A 17,943-nucleotide genomic window follows, 5' to 3' on the forward strand; every position below is an offset into this window, starting at 1 on the left:
TCCCAGAATTTGGGGAGTTGAAGTCCACATCTTAAAGTTGCTAAGGTTGAGAAACACTGCCTTAGAACTTCTCTGTGGTATCTAGTTTGATGAAAATAATTTCTATTCAAGTGACAGAGAGCCTACTTGGGAGGAACCTGTTTTTAAACTCATAACCCACTTCTCAAACACGATCTCAAACACCCATTTGTTATCTCAGGAGGACCCTAAGATTGTGCAGCCAAATTTGATAGCAAAATGGCTGATTTTTAGTTGTGCGCTTTCAAGGAAAAGAATGTGAAAGGCCTTAAATGTGTGTATTAGCATTGTGTTAAATAGTAATTTTGCAAGAATAGGTAAAATTTTGGTGGCTAGATTTTTTGAGGAGGTGTGCAGAAGGAAAGCCTTGCAGTGGTCAGGAAGACTTCTTCCTTCCCTTTGTTTCCTCCCCTGGGACTTGAAGGCAGCCTGAAGAGTGACACACCCGAGTGTGGGGGTGGAGGGTTGGGGGAAGAGTTGTGCTGTGTGGGAGGGCAGAAGAGAGGAACTTACAGCTGAGGGAGTAGAGCAGCCATCGGTTCAACAGGCCACTGATGGTAAAGAAAAAACTGGTTGGACTTCATCCCTCCAGCAGCAGACAAGTTGAGAGGAGAAGCAGAGCCCGGCAGCTCCACCATCCCAGCAGCCATGCTGAGAAGCGCCAGCCAGCCCCTTCCTTTTCCCACCCAGCCCAGGCTGAAAGGGCCAAGCCAAGTGGCAGTTTGGAGCAGGGGCTGAGAGCAGCAGAAGCCAACCTGAGGGGCTAAGTGGTGGCCAGAGACTTGGATATCAGCTCAGGCAACAAAAGAGGACAGAATTGTTATAGACTGTTTAGGAATAAGTTATAGACATAGATGTTAGTACAGATATAATTTAAGATAGCATAGACTTAGTAATAGATATGTTTAAGTACATAAGGTAGAAAATAAGTAAGTCTGTTAATTTTTTGTAATAAAAACCTCCCTGGGGAAACACAGGGAAGATAAAAACAATCTATTTGTGGCTGGTCCGTACCATTTCCCAAAAGAAGCCCCTCATGGGGCTTTATCTTCACAAAGATAAAGTGGTTAGTATATACCACATGTGGGCAGTTCTGATACTTTCTTTTCTTCTGATGTTGAGATTTTTTTAAGCTGTGTTTTTAACTTGTTCCCTTCATCAAAAGGAATGAAAAACATGCCAGGTGAAGCTGGCAACCTGGTCAGAAGAGGCTCCAGAAGTGGCAAAAATGCTCAGGACCTCAGCATGATCACCTCTACACTAAGGGGTCACCACTCTGACACTTCTATCAGAGGAGAATCCATGAATACTCAGCAATCATGCTGGTAGAAAACACCAGTTCATATGAGTTTTCAAACAGCAGGAGGTTAGAAGCCAGCTCGGCTGAATTCTTCCCTCCCTTCTCCTTGAGAGCCATTCTAGAGCTACAAGAATTGGATTACAAAAATCTAGATGACCAAATAGATGGAAGCAAAAAGACACAGAAAGTGTTCAGTCTTTGCTGCCAGCTAGTGACCATCCAGATTTCTGCAGTCTAGGTATTGTAGTCTTACAATAGACGGTAAGAGTGTAGACTGTTAACTACCCTGTATGAAAGGTCCTAGACCTTTGTTTAATGTATTTTTATTTACAATTATTTATAATATTTGTTGATTTGGAAAGATTATTATTTGAAACTGTGGGCTATAAAATGGGAGTGAATGAATAGATGGATAGATAGATATCAACAGATTACAACTGGGGAAAGAGGACTTTGAGAATAGCAGTAATTTCAGCAATTTGGGGGTGGGGGGAGTGCCTTCGAGTCATTGTTGACTAGTCCTTGAAGTTTCCTTGACAAGATTTTGAAAGTGGTTTGCCATTGCCTAATTCCTAGGGCTGAGACGGTATGGCTGGCCCCAGGTCACCCAGCTGGTTTTGTGCCCAAGGTGGCAGTAGAACATACAGTCCTGGTTTCTGGCTTGGTGCCTTAACCATTACACCAAACTGGGTCTTGGTAATGTCAACATACTTTGCAACCTTCTCCTTTTTCTATAGTTTCCTCTTAGCCACAAACATCTTAGATGGAACCAAAAATAAAGCACCAGTTTGGCTTGGGAGCAGTTATTTCTAAACTCAGGTCAATTTTCTTTTTTAATGTAACTGTTACAAAGCAGGTAAGTGAGAATAGTGAACCACTTGTTTCTTTTATTCCTGAATTCAAGGATTCAAGAGTTTCTATTTCCCTTTCTTAGTGAAATATTACATTTCAATTCAGGTGGCAGGACAGAATTTTGCAATACAAATGACTCTTCCAATCTTGCTGCAGATGTTCTCTGAATGGGCAGCAGGTGAAATATATAACCATAACTGAGCTGCACTGAGCTTCACATTCTGAAAAGAGAAAAGTAGCAGGAAAAGAAAATAGGATGAAATTCCTTTCGTATATTCTCTTACTCCATGGACTACTTACTTGATGTTGAGTAGTGCAGTGGTACAAGTTTCTCATTCCTTTCACACTTGTTGGCACACAACGTAGTAGAATAAATTTAGTACTACAAACTTTTATTTGCAGTATTTTATGTATTTTATTTGTATTTGTAGTATTTTATTTGTAGTATTTTGTGAATTACTACAAATTTAGAACAGCTTCACATAGACTGTCTTACTGAGACCATTCAGTAATAAAATGTCATAGTTTGGCTCAGGGTTACATTTTTCATTCAAATTAACTGCCACAAATATACAGAGAAAATTTGGAACATCAGAGGTGTTGGAGGTGCAGAGAATGAACATACCTATACTGAATATTCCTAAAAAAGGATGGGGCAGGGAAGCAGGAATGTGTGGTACAACTTGGTTCCTAGCCTCTATCACAGCCTTTCTCTACCTTCTGACCCTGGAGGAACCCTTGAAATATTTTTCAGGCCTCAGGGAATCCCTGTACATTCAGGCTCAAATATAAGCCAGAAGTTACAAAATTGTTATATTTGCTTCATATGTTGGCCTGAACTTGAACAGTGTTCTCAAACAAAAAAATGAAAAATGAAATTTACCTCTTTAACGTGAAGTTGCCTGAATTTGAAATAATTTTTAAAATAAATCGTGACCTCCCAGGGAACCCCTAGTGACCTCTCGTAGAACCCTAGGATTCAATGGAACCCTGGATGAGAAACCCTGCCCTATCATAATGTTGGATCCAGCTTAGTTTGCTAGCATTTTCCTTCCTTGTATGACCTTTCTTTGTGGAGTGAGTCATGCTCCCCCCTTTACAAAGGACACTCTTCCTTCAGCAAACAAAGGAAAGTGAGGGATTAAACATTTCCAGCTGGTTTGTTAATTGAATATTGCTTATTCAACTTTACCAGTGTGAAGAAAACCTTTTGCCTTTTTCTTGCCTGAGACACTGTTCAATTAGAACACTTAAAAGAAAAATCTTTAGGCCTAAATATTCTTTTTTATGAGAAATGGAATATTATCATATTAAAATCATTACTGAACTAGAGCCTGGATATTTGTTCTGAAAACTGTCAATACTCTTAATGACAGTAGTCTTGGAAACTACACATCTGGCCCAGGATTAATTACTCACATAAAACATTATCATTTCTCCACATCTCCTGTGAGATTGAGAAGCTGCTATAATGATTAATGGACCTGTATGACATACAAAAGAATAAACAGAAATGTTACCCAGTGGAAAAAAACAGCAGTTTCCAATTCCAGTTTGAATGAATTGAACAGCAAGGTGTTTTGTTTTATGTCCTCAACTCTGTGAACAAACTCAGGGGAAGCGGGAGGGGAGAGGAGAGATAAAAAGGTTGTTTAGACCCAATTCATGTCTGCGTAAAGACCGCTATGGTGGTGTTTTGAAACGGAGCCATGGGGGAGGCACGTCCATCTGGCAAACCATTTGTGTGACCCACAACCCTTTTTTATTTTTGGCTCTGGATGTTAGAAGACTGAAGATTGGCCAAGAGTATTATGCTAATTAGAAACATTTTGAAAGAAATAATTGAATGATTAGGCTCCTTTATCTAAGGATTTTAGCTGACACAATAAAACTGTAAAATGTGGAATGAGCACTACAGGAAAAAAATCTAATTATATAAATCTGTAGTTTATGTAACACCTTTCCTTAGGTCTCTCTAAGTGTCTGCAGGATATGGTCAAAAAAGTTTCAGATTTGGTCTAGGTAGTTTTCATTTAATGTTTTGTTCCTTTCTCAGCCCAAATTGGGTTTTCCTTTCTCCCATTTCTCTCTCTTCTTTCTCTCTGAATCTCAGTGATTCATAAAATAAGACTAATAATCTGTATATGAGTCACAGTGATGAAATGAGATATCATTATGGGTATAAAAATGTGGCATATGGAGCTGCATTGATGCCAGCAGAATGTTCATCTTAATTTTAAGTGTTTGGGTTAACTTTACCTGGCAGATCCAATCATGGGGTGGTGGTAGGAATGAAAACTATAAGGGCTAGTCTTCAAGCTTTTTGGGAGCCTCAGATTTAGGCTGTTGTGGGAAAAATGCTCATTTAAATAAGGAGCCAAAGCATTTGGAGATAGCTGCATCCTGGTATCTTTTATTGGCATGCACAACTACAGTGATCACTGGGCTTCTTGTCAAAGGAATGCCGAACAACCCCAGGACCCACAAGGTTATTGGTTATATACCCTCTGGAAAAGATACATAAGACTTACAAAAGCAGAGTAAATGGTAACATGACCTTTACTACTAGAATGTAGGATCTGATAACAACATGGGGTGACCCTACTGACTTAGCACCTCTACATTCTACTCGTCCAAGCCCGCCATTTCTACTGGTACTAGCACCCTCTAACATAAACAGCAGCCTTCATTATACCCATATATTGATTCCCTTCACAGCACAGAAAAGACAGCAACCTTGTTTATGTTATATGTCTCCTTCCCCTCCAGGTCAGCAGGCTGCCTGCTCTGCTTAATATGCACTTCAGCATCATGTATTTATTGTAAGGCGAGAATATCATTTGCCCACCACAAGACAATTGCTGTACCCATACCCCAGGCTCCACCCCAGACTCTACCTTGTCCTGTGTCTGCACCTCCTATTTTTGACCTGGCTCCTTGTCCTCTAGCTTGGCTGGATCCCATATTGGATCTTTAGTGGTAAAACAGAGTGGTCTCATTCCTGAGCTGTCCTTGTCCCAAAGGAGGTCCAGGTTGCAAAGGAGTCAGCCAATGGGCCATAAGCAGGAATAGCACAGAGTTGAACAGCCCAAGCTGAGAGATGATGACCTTTCTACTCAAGCTGAGTTGGTGAGACGGTCTCTTCCTTGGAGAAAGAAGCAGAATGGAACAATGAGTTTGTATAAAGTTAACCAAACCAGCTAGATACCACTCCTGTACTTTCTGATGCTATAAAATTCTTCAAGCCCAGTTTAAAAAGTTGGTGTGTTGGTGGGAGGGATGTCAGATAGATGCACTTTTACATCCCTGATAAGGTTGGCCTGCATACCTCTGAAATAGTCCCTTGCTATCTGTGTTTATCTGAGGAACGGAAGCAGCATCAGTTTCCAAGCCACCTGGAACTGGTCACAGTCCTGGACTAGAAGTTGGACTAGGTGAACCAGTAACATAATCCAGAAAGGCTCTTTTACTATTTTATAGTTATGCTAATTCATGAGAAAAGCACATTTCAGCAAAGTTTTTTCATGCAGGGAAGATTTAGCAGTTTCTCCCCCTTCATTTTCCCTTTCAACAAATGGAAACAGTTAAAATGAGTTTTTTCAGCCATAAAATTATTAATTGATCTCCACTGTAAAAAATGATGCCTCTACAACCTCATTAATGTCAAATGTGTGATTTGTTGTTTTTGTGTAGTAAAAACTAGTACCAATGTGGGTATATAAATGAATAATATTATGTGATCAAATCTGCACAAGGCATCATCTATATGTCCTGAAAGACCATGTTTAAAAATATTTTGATTAAAAGTGCTGATCTTTTCTTTAATAGCACCAAGTTCTATTCTAATTTCTCCTCCCTTGAAACTCAGAGCCGTACTTGAACCCATCTCCAGTTCTCCTCATTTCCTATGAAGTGCAGAGGGGGCAGAATTTAGATGAAATTCAATTTACAACTCCCTTTTCTTCTGCAGTCTGAAACAGGATTTACGCTTTCAATATTCCCTCCTTCACCCACACTCTTACCTATTATTCTGTAGAAATGTCTAGAATTTTTTTCACAAAGATCTGTCATAGTAATGTCTCTCTTAGCTTTGCACTCATTTGAATATCTGCTAATTAATAAATAAAATTGAGAACTAGTTCTATTAGGCAAGAGTGAAGCAACCCCATACTAGGCACAGGGACAGCAAGCCAACTCTGCTGCCTTTCTGACTCCCCCAGACATTCCTCACTAAAATAGGCCATCTCAAGATCTTGCACTGAGATGAAGGACAAAACGGGGGCCCACCATTCTATGTACAGCTGCTATCAAAATTAGTAGTTGAATATGATGGACTAAAATATCTTCAGATGGCCCAATTTTAATTCTATTAATTCTAATATAAAAGAGTTCTAAAATAGCTTGAATTAATGAGTGTACAGAAGATTAATGAGTTGATTTCATCTATATTTTAATACACTTTTATGCTGCATTAAAAAAAGAAGGTTGAATTCCTATTTCTATTACATACTTTGATTTATACAGAGTTATCAACTGAAACTTCAGCAAAGGATGTCGTGGTGCTGGAGCTTGAGCACCTCAATGATGCCATGATCTAAACCGTGAAGGGCCACCTAAGACGGGAAGGTCATGACAGAGAGGTCAGACTAAATGCAATTCCTGGGGAAGGTAATGGCAACCCACCTCAGTATTCTTGCCATGAAAACTAAATGGATCAGTACAACCAGAGATATGTCGGTATACCATCGGAAGATGAGACCCCCAGGTCGGAAGATGGTCAACAAGCTACTGGGGAGGAACAGAGGATGAGTTCAACTAGCCCCAGACGTGATGACGCAGCTAGCTCAAAGCCAAAAGGATGGCTAGCGGCCGACAGTGCTACGTTCTGGTGGTGAACGGCGAATCCGATGTTCTAAGGATCAGCACACCATTGGAACCTGGAATGTAAGATCTATGAGCCAGGGCAAATTGGATGTGGTTATTGGTGAGATGTCAAGATTGAAGATAGACATTTTGGGCGTCAGTGAACTGAAATGGACTGGAATGGGCCACTTCACATCACATGACCACCAGATCTACTACTGTGGACAAGAGGACCACAGAAGAAATGGAGTAGCCTTCATAATTAATAGTAAAATGGCTAAAGCAGAGCTTGGATACAATCCAAAAAACGATAGAATGATGTCAATTCGAATTCAGGGTAAGTCATCTAACATCACAGTGATCCAAATATACGCCCCAACCACAGATGCTGACGAAGCTGAAGTAGAGCAGTTCTATGAGGATCTGCAGCACCTACTGGACAACATGCCTAAAAGAGATGTTATTTTCATCATGGGAGACTGGGACGTTAACTACATCCTTTGCAGCCAAAGGTGGCGGACATCTATACAGTCGTTAAAAACAAGACCTGGAGCTGACTGTAGTTCCGATCACGAACTTCTTCTTGCACAATTTAGGATCAAACTAAAGAGATTAGAGAAGACCCACAGACCAGCTAGATAGGAGCTCACTAATATTCCTAAGGAATATGCAGTGGAGGTGAAGAATAGATTTAAGGGACTGGACTTAGTAGATAGGGTCCCGGAAGAACTATAGACAGAAGTTCGCAACATTGTTCAGGAGGCGGCAACAAAATACATCCCAAAGAAAGAGAAAACCAAGAAGGCAAAATGGCTGTCTGCGGAGACACTAGAAGTCGCCCAAGAAAGAAGGAAAGCAAAAGGCAACAGTGATAGGGGGAGATATGCCCAATTAAATGCAAAATTCCAGAGGTTAGCCAGAAGAGGCAAGGAATTATTTTTAAACAAGCAATGCACAGAAGTGGAAGAAGACAATAGAATAGGAAGGACAAGAGACCTCTTCCAGAAAATTAGAAATATCGGAGGTAAATTCCAGGCAAAAATGGGTACGATCAAAAACAAAGATGGCAAGGACCTAACAGAAGAAGAAGAGATCAAGAAAAGGTGGCAAGAATATACAGAAGACCTGTATAGGAAGGATAACAATATCGGGGATAGCTTTGACGGTGTGGTCAGTGAGCTAGAGCCAGACATCCTGAAGAGTGAGGTTGAATGGGCCTTGAGAAGCATTGCTAATAACAAGGCAGCAGGAGATGACGGCATCCCAGCTGAACTGTTCAAACTCTTGCAAGATGATGCTGTCAAGGTAATGCATGCTATATGCCAGCAAATTTGGAAAACACAAGAATGGCCATCAGACTGGAAAAAAAATCAACTTATATCCCCATACCAAAAAAGGGAAACACTAAAGAATGTTCAAACTATTGAACAGTGGCACTCAATTCACATGCCAGTAAGGTAATGCTCAAGGTCCTGCAAGGTAGACTTCAGCAGTTCATGGAATAAGAATTGCCAGATGTACGAGCTGGGTTTAGAAAAGGCAGAGGAACTAGGGACCAAATTGCCAATATCTGCTGGATAATGGAAAAAGCCAGGGAGTTTCAGAAAAACATCTATTTCTGTTTTATTGACTATTCTAAAGCCTTTGACTGTGTGGACCATAACAAATTGTGGCAAGTTCTTAGCGGTATGGGGATACCAAGTCATCTTGTCTGCCTCCTGAGGAATCTGTATAACGACCAAGTAGCAACAGTAAGAACAGACCACGGAACAATGGACTGGTTTAAGATTGGGAAAGGAGTACGGCAGGGTTGTATACTCTCACCCTACCTATTCAACTTGTACGCAGAACACATCATGTGACATGCTGGGCTTGAGGAATCCAAGGCTGGAGTTAAAATCTCTGGAAGAAACATTAACAATCTCAGATATGCAGATGATACCACTTTGATGGCTGAAAGCGAAGAGGAACTGAGGAGCCTTATGATGAAGGTGAAAGAAGAAAGTGCAGAAGCTGGCTTGCAGCTAAACCTCAGAAAAACCAAGATTATGGCCACCAGCTTGATTGATAACTGGCAAATAGAGGGAGAAAATGTAGAAGCAGTGAAAGACTTTGTATTTCTAGGTGCAAAGATTACTGCAGATGCTGACTGCAGTCAGGAAATCTGAAGATGCTTAATCCTTGGGAGAAGAGCAATGACCAATCTCAATAAAATAGTTAAGAGCAGAGACATCACACTGACAACAAAGGTCCGCATAGTTAAAGCAATGGTGTTCCCCGTAGTAACATATGGCTGTGAGAGCTGGACCATAAGGAAGGCTGAGAGAAGGAAGACAGATGCTTTGGAACTGTGGTATTGGAGGAAAATTCTGAGAGTGCCTTGGACTGCAAGAAGATCAAACCAGTCCATCCTCCAGGAAATAAAGCCAGACTGCTCACTTGAGGGAATGATATTAAAGGCAAAACTGAAATACTTTGGCCACATCATGAGAAGACAGGACACCCTGGAGAAGATGCTGATGCTAGGAAGAGTGGAGGGCAAAAGGAAGAGAGGCCGACCAAGGGCAAGGTGTAATGGTTGCCTATTCTAAAACACCATCAGACTCATGAGCAGGATCACAAAGATATCTGATTTATTAAAGAATAGTATGCAGAATCACAAAGAAAGCTGAGAATGAAAAAAAGCAAGCCAAATGAAAACTAAAAACCCTTGGTACAAATGAGATCCCTCCCCCCGTAGAATCTTCCCAAGCTCACAATCCCAGGTGCTCCTAACGGCTTCTGATGGTCCACAGGAAAAGTCCTTGAGCAGCGCACATAACCCAAACACATTCCATTCAAATGAACACAGATACAGAGCTTGGCACAAGGTTTCATAGCAGCTCCCTCCCAAACAGAAATGCACGTCAGCACCATGGCATGTGAAACGTTACAATGTACAGTGCACATTGAAACAGTGAACATGACATACTGCCCCCCAGAAGAAAGAAAACACTAAGCGGCAGGCTTCAATGGGTAAGCCAAGTGGAAATGGTTAACTAAATCAGGAGCATTAACGTGGCGAGCAGGCACCCATTCAGGATGCGGAAAGGGTTTCCAGCAGATCAGGTACTGGAGGGTGCCTCGAAGCTTGCGAGAATCAACCACCTCCTTGACTTCAAAGTGCTGTTGGCCATCAATCATGATCGGAGTAGGAGGAGGAGGTTGGGGATGCCAGTGGGAAGAGGGGTGGACGGGCTTGAGCAGGCTGCAATGGAAAACAGGGTGCAAGCGTTTCAAATTGTGAGGCAGGTCCAACTTAACAGTAACTGGATTGATAAGACCAACAATAGGGAAAGGACCAATGAACAAGTTTTTGGGGAGGGTTGAGGATTGGGGAGCAAGTTTTTTAGAGGGTTGTGGAGACTTGATGAATTTGGTAGATAGATATACTTGATCCCCAATTTTGAAATCTTGTTGCAAAGAATGATGTTTATAGGCTTGAAACTTGTAAGCAGCCTGGGCATCAGCCAAAGCCTGTTGAATCACCTGCCAGGAATCAGCAAGCTTAACAGCTCAGCCAAAGGCAGAACAGGATTGGGGAGGGGGTTGTGGCAGCTCAGGGATGGGAACAAAGTCGTGACCAGAAACCACATGAAAAGGGGTTTGCCCGGTACTCTAATGGACAGCATTGTTGTAAGCCACTTCAGCAAAAGGCAGCAAGTCCACCCAATTGTCCTGATGGTAGTTAATGTATGCTCTAAGGAATTGTTCAAAGTCGGAGTTCAAAATCTCAGTAGATCTGTCAGTCTCAGGATGGGACGACATGGACAGCGCCTGTTTGGTGCCAATCAATTTTAAAAATGATTTCCAAAACTGGGAAGTGAACTGTGTCCCGCAGTCGCTGACCAAACGGGAGGGGCTACCATGGAGACAGTAGATGTGGATGAGAAATAGGCAGGCCAATTGCGGGGCTGACGGGATGGACGCACATGGAAAGAAATGGGCTTGTTTGGAGAAAAAATATTTTACAACCCAAATGACAGTTTTCTTCTGACTGGGAGGTAGGTCCACAATAAAATCCATAGAAATCTCATCCCAAGGATGGGATGGGCTGGCCACTGGCTGCAGAAGCCCTGGCAGTTTCCCCCCTTTTCGTTTTGACATGGCACAAACAGGACAGGAAGCAACATAGTCTTTTACATCACGCCTTAAGGTTGGCCACCAAAATTGACAGTGAACCAAATGCAAGGTTTTGACAAAACCAAAGTGTCCAGCAAGTTTATCATCATGGGAACACTGTAAAATCTCAGCTCTTAAAGTTTCGGGCACATGAAGGTGGTGTTCCACCCATGCCAGACCGTTTTCAAAAGAAACAGTGTTAGTTAGTTAGGCTGCCCAACATCCATGTCACACTAGAATATATTTTCTTAGCAATGCACATCTGTAAAGTTTATTAGCAGAAGTTTGGGTTGGAATTAACAACATTGCTATGAGTTTAGTGTTTTTTGCGTACTTCCTTCTATGTGTCCCATAATATTGGGTTAGTCTGTCCATTTGTGAACAAGTATGTTATTACAAGATCACCATTCCTAATGTTCTTGAGACAGGATGTAATATTTTCAGCTGTCCATATTCTTTTGGATTATAAACCTATTACATAGAAATTGATGGCTGGACAATGGAAATGGATTCTCTACATCTTTCCTGTTGCTAAGAAACTTGTCCTTCAATATCGGAAAAATAAATTTATGGCCCAAATTATTCAGTGGTGTGAAGATCTGACGTTACTTGTGATTTATGAATGAGTTGCTTACAGGCATAGATTATATATGGACAATTATAATGATATATGATCATCCTTTATTGAAACTGTAGTTGATTATATATAATACACACACGCACACACACAGGGCCGCAACTAGGGTCTGTGTCACCCGGGGCAAACATGGATTCCGTGCTCATTTTGGCGCTCCGCCAGCACTCATTTTGGTGCTCCCCCAGTGTGGCACCTGGGGCACATGCCCTGGTTGCCCCCCCCCCCCCCCAGTTGTGGCCCTGCACACAGACACATACAATAACATTTTTTTTTGCTTTATTTTTCCATTGTCTTTTTTCTTTTTCTGTTTTGTTTAATTAAATAAATAAACACCTTTTAAAAAATCACAGTTTCTTCAGTTCTTCATTTCAGTACAAAGCAGTGTCAGAGATGAATGCTCTTAGTGCATTTCAAGAAGCATGCCTTATATCATGAAGGTTGGATGCTGATGATTACCCATAGGAAAAAAAAAATATGGTTTTCAACATAACAGGTGAAAGTCTGAAGTTGCAATGGCCATTATTATATACATTTGAAAGATGCTGAGCTATTTCTGACTAACCTCTTCTCTTTAGTACCTGTCCCCTTTCTGTCCCAAGGATGAAAGATACAGTGTATACTAGAGGAAAGAAATCTTTGGTCCTGCAGGTATTTCGGAACTACAATTTCCATTGGACTAAAGCATTATGACTAATTATGAGGGATGCTGGGAATTACAGTTCAGTCACAATTTCCCAACCCCTGATACAGGCAACTTTCAGTATGAAATGATTTGCAATTGCTTCAATAATAATAATAAAAATAATAATTACAACCACAATAAAAACAGAATTCTATTTTTTAAATGTAATTATTTAAAGGTCGCTGAAACCATATTTTTATGGATATGTTTACTTGTGTAATTTATTCAGACTAACCATTCATAGTAATGATCTGCTTGTTTTACATTTTCACTTATTAGAGAAAGGGTAGGGAAAATTGAACAGCTTATAACAATTAAGATATTTGGTTATCCTAATATATCAGGAGAAAAGACTGAAATGCAACTTATTGGTGGAGAGAGACTGTCCATCTTGTACCCCTAGCAATCCTTTAACTTCCATATAGGTTTAAGAAATATTTGTCCTTGGATTTCTGGATGAGGAATGATGAGCTAGCACATCTCCAAATGACCAGAGATGACATTATGGCCATGACTGAAGGACCGGTGAGTAAATGGTCCCACAGAAATTCTCTGCATAAGGAGAGGATGGGAGATTGCCTGCTTGTGCTCAAGATAGCTGTTCCTCATGAGGAGACCACAGGATAGTGGTTTCCCATGGGTTTGAGCACCAGGAAATAAAGGGAAGCCATCATGTTCTCAACCACAGTGGAGCCTTTTAAAGGACACTGAGTTCGCTAACCTCACTTTTTAATCACTTTCAGAAATTGCCTATTTAACCATCTTAAGCCTACTAGAGATCTTCAAAACAAGAAGTTTGCAAAGCTACCTGGTGAGTTTACCTTCATTTGAGAATAAAAGAAAAAATAACTGTAAGCTCAAGAATTTAAAGAATTTGAAATAAATGGCAAAAAGCTAAATAAGATTTTAATTCAAGAAAGTTATAAAGGAATTAAGGGACCAGATGAATCTGGAATATTAGGACTTTTGCTATAAGATTTTGGAAATAATTATATAAATAAACACACCTTCTTAGGAACTAAATTGTTTAGTCTACCTCAAGTCATAACAGAAATTTGAGATTTTATGAGGCCAGTACTTGGACACTAGAGAGGACTAAGGATTTCAGGCATAAAAGGAAAAAGAAAAAAAGAAAAAAAAAGAGACAGGCTTGCCTTTTGTCTTTGGTCAGCATTGCGATAAAATAACAGAAAATGCTATGACATTCTTTCTTTCTCTATTTTTCTTTTCCTTTCTGAGTTTTGTTTGTATTGTCTTTTTTGGGTTTTTTTTTTAATTCAATAAAAATATTTTTAAAAAAGAAAGGAATATTTGTCCTTTACGATTCCCATCACTCATGAAAGCATTTATTTCATAAAGCCTGAAAGCCTACAGACAAATTCTGGAGGATTTTAGGAACTACTCCAAGGAGATTTTATAATCCTTCCATTTCTCAGAGAATCCTTCCATCTGAGTACCAGAAGAGCCCCAATGTGCTTGGAGAAGACTTTGCAGTTGGAAAACAAAAGCCACACTCATCCTGCCAGAAGATTTTCTTTGAATTACTTTATCCTGAGGCTTACTGTGTAAATTGAGCAGGCAAGATCAGTCAGACAATGATGATGGAGTCCTTGGTGCTCTCTGAGCCTTGTTGTTCTCTTGCAGACATTTCATTGCCAGACTAGGCAACATCTTCAGTGCAAAGAGGGAGTGGGCCTTGCTCTCAGTTTATATACCGTGGCTTGCCCTGCTTGTGTTGGTGGGGGTGTTGTTCTCTCCTTGGAAGTTCTTTGATTGGGCTGTTGTTTGCTGCTTGGTTGATTGCCTGAGTTCATAGTTCCTTGATTAGGGTGTATTGTGCTGTTTGATGGTTCATCTGGTGTTAATCCTAGTGTTGATTTTTGCATATCGGGGTGCTGATTGCTGGCAAGGGAGTGTACTGGTCTTTTGGCTTTTCTATTGTCTCTTTTGAATGATATGTAGATGTTGTTTACCTCTATGTGTCTGTTGATGGCTGCTTTGTCTGAGTGCCAGGATTCCAGGAATTCTCTGGTGTTTTTGGATTTGGCTTGGTTTAGGATGCTGATAATTTCCCAGTTGAAACTATGGTTGAGTCTGTCCATGTGTTGTGACATTAAGGAGTTCTCATCATGTCTTCTGACTGCTAGTTGGTGTTCGTGGATGCGTTCTGCTAGTCTTCTGCCTGTCTGTCCTACATAGTGGCTGTTACAGTCTTTGCACTGTATGTTGTAAATAACTCCTGTTTTTTCTTCTTGGGCTATTGGGTCTTTTGGGTTGCTTAATATGTTTTGAAGAGTTTTAGTTGGTTTATGTGCTATGGTGATGCCATGTGGTTGTAACAGTCTGTTGGTGGTTTCTGAGATGTTTCTGATGTATGGCAGTGTTATCCTTTTCATAGTTTCCATTGGTTGGGTTGTAGTGGGTTGGGTGGTGAGGCACTTTTTGATAAAGTTGAGCAGGTATCCATTTTGTTGGAAGATGCTGTGTAGATGTTATTTTTCTTTTTTCTGGCGTTCTGGGTTGCTGCAGTGTATAAGTGCTCGTCTGAATAATGTTCTTACACAGCTTCTCTTGTGGGAGGTTGGATTGTTACTTTGGTAGTGGAGCACTTGGTTGGTGTGGGTAGCTTTGTGTTTCTAACTTACCATCATTTCCTCCACTGATGAGGATGTCCAGGAATGGTAGTGAGTTATTGTTTTCTTCCTCCCTTGTGAATTTTATTCCATTAAAGATGTTATTAATGGTTTTGTGGGTTTCTTCCAGTTGTTTCTTTTGTATTATGACAAAAGTGTCATCTACATACTGGATCCATGCTTTGGGTTGTATGTGTGGGAGTGCTATCCTTTCCAGATGCTGCATTACGATCTCTGCTATAAGTCCTGAAATCAGTGATCCCATGGGTGTTCCTTTGGTCTGTTGGTATATTTCTCCATAAAACTGAAAGTAGGTGGTAAGGCAGAGGTTGATGAGGTCCATTATTCTGCGTATTTCTATTTTGGTGTATTTGGCTAGGTCAGGTCTGTTGTGCAGAACTGCAGCCGTGGATTCTTTCACTAGTGCCAGGTCTATGGATGTGAAGAGAGCTGTGACATCGAATGATACCATGATCTCATCTTCTTCTATTTTTAGGTTTTTGATTTTCTGGAGGCACTGTAGTGGGAAGCTGATTGAATGTTCACTCTCCTCTGTGAGGTGTCTGAGTTTCTTTGTAAGCTCTTTAGCTATGTTATACGTGGGCATCCCTAGTAATGATACAATGGGCCGTAGTGGTATGCCCAGCTTGTGTATCTTGGGGCATCCATAGAAGCATGGGTCCACTGCTTTTCATCCACCTCTGTTCTTCTTGTGTAATTTGACCTTTCTTTGTGAGGTTGTTGAGAATTCTTTTTACCCGGTTGTCCAGTTTCAGTATGGGATTGGTGTTCACTGGGGTGTAAGTTTCTTTGTCAAGTAATTCTTTGGCCTTTTGTGTATACTGTGATCTGTCCATAATGACGGTGGTGTGACCTTTGTCCGCTGGGAGAATGATGATGGTTTGGTCCATCTTTAGATGTTTGAGGGCTGCTCTGTCTTCTGCTTTCAAAGCAGTGGACCCATCCTCCCATGCTTCTACGGACGCCCCAAGATTCATGTCCCATCCCTCACCCATAGTTTTGGAAAGTATTGAAATAGAAAAATGAACAATTAAACATATCTGCTTTCCTACTTTGCATACACATGTACAATTCAAAATGGCCTTTTTTTGCATTGCTATGATGATCTTATGTGATGTTTTCTATTGGACAGTAACATCAGCCAATCAAAGGGAAGAATACATGTGTGTACATGTGGCCATCTATTTTTTCTCCTTCCAAAGGTTTGTATATGAAGTAAGTGTAATGATTGCCCTAGCCCCCAAATACTCAGACTCACAAGAGGATGCTAAATGAAATCTGATTTATTAGAGTACTAAAGACAAATACAGAGAAAGCTGAGAATGAGCAAAAGCGCGCCAAATACAAACTTAAACCCTTGCTTCAAACGTATCCCGCCTCCCTCGTAACAGCCCCGCCCGGCACAGGTGCTAGCAATCATCAGAGTTACTAGCCTGGGAAAGTAACCTTGAGCGCAGTAGATAACACAAATACATTCCAAAGCAAAGCCAAAATATAATCGTTCCCATCCTCCCTAGACAAATGAAACACACATCCAATTAATGACATGCGAAACGTTACGATGCATCAAATACATTGAAACGGCGCACATGACATACCGCCCTCCAAAAATACCCTTAGGGACCTGGTTTCGAGGGATAAGCGGAATGGAAACGGGCCACCAGAACCGGGGAAGCTACATCTGGTGCAGCGACCCACTCAGGATGAGGGAAATGCTTCCAACGAACTAAATATTGCAAAGTATTGCGAAGGCGTCTAGAGTCCAAAATTTCTTTAACTTCAAAGTGTTGCTGACCATCAATCATGATGGGGGTGGGAGGTGGAGGTTGCCGATGCCAGCGATCAGAAGGAATAGTCGGTTTGAGTAGGCTGCAATGAAAAACAGGGTGTAAGCGTTTAAGGTTATGAGGCAAGTCAAGTTTAAAAGTCACAGGGTTAATTTGAGCGACAATTGGGAAAGGACCCACAAATTTAGGCGCCAGTTTCTTTGAAGGTTGTGCAGACTTGATAAACTTGGTAGAAAGGTATACCGAGTCCCCAACTTGGAACGCAGGTTGTGGGGCTCGCTTCCGATCAGCATACAGTTTATAATCTGCCTGTGCATCAGCCAATGCCTTTTGAATCATTGGCCAAGAGTCAGCCAGTTGTGTTGACCAATCATCTGTAGTGACTGCACCTGCAGGAGGTTGTGGGAGATCAGTGATAGGTACAAAGTCTTTACCCTGAGCCACTCGAAACGGGGTTTGCCCAGTGCTTTGATGCACTGCATTGTTGTAAGCCACTTCAGCAAATGGTAGGAGGTCTACCCAATTGTCCTGCTGATAATTCACAAAAGCGCGAAGGTACTGCTCTAGAGTAGAGTTAACCGCCTCAGTGGCCCCGTCCGTCTGAGGATGCCAAGCCGTGGACAGGGCTTGCTTCGTGCCTAACAGCTTGAGAAACGCCCGCCAAAACTGCGAGGTAAATTGTGTACCTCTGTCCGAAATCAAGCGGGAGGGACATCCGTGTAGCCTGTACACGTGTACAAGGAATAGGCGGGCCAATTGACGCGCTGACGGAATGGACACGCAGGGGATAAAGTGAGCTTGTTTGGAGAAATAATCTTTGACCACCCAAATGACCGTTTTGCGTTGGCTGGGTGGTAGCTCTACAATAAAATCCATGGAGATTTCTTCCCAAGGGGAAGAGGGGGCTGCTACCGGCTGCAGCAACCCTTGGGGCTTGCCCACCTTGCGCTTGGACATTGCACAGACAGTGCAGGAAGCAATGTAGTCTT

This window comes from Candoia aspera, chromosome 2 (genome assembly GCF_035149785.1).
Source record: "Candoia aspera isolate rCanAsp1 chromosome 2, rCanAsp1.hap2, whole genome shotgun sequence".
Classification (NCBI taxonomy): domain Eukaryota; kingdom Metazoa; phylum Chordata; class Lepidosauria; order Squamata; family Boidae; genus Candoia; species Candoia aspera.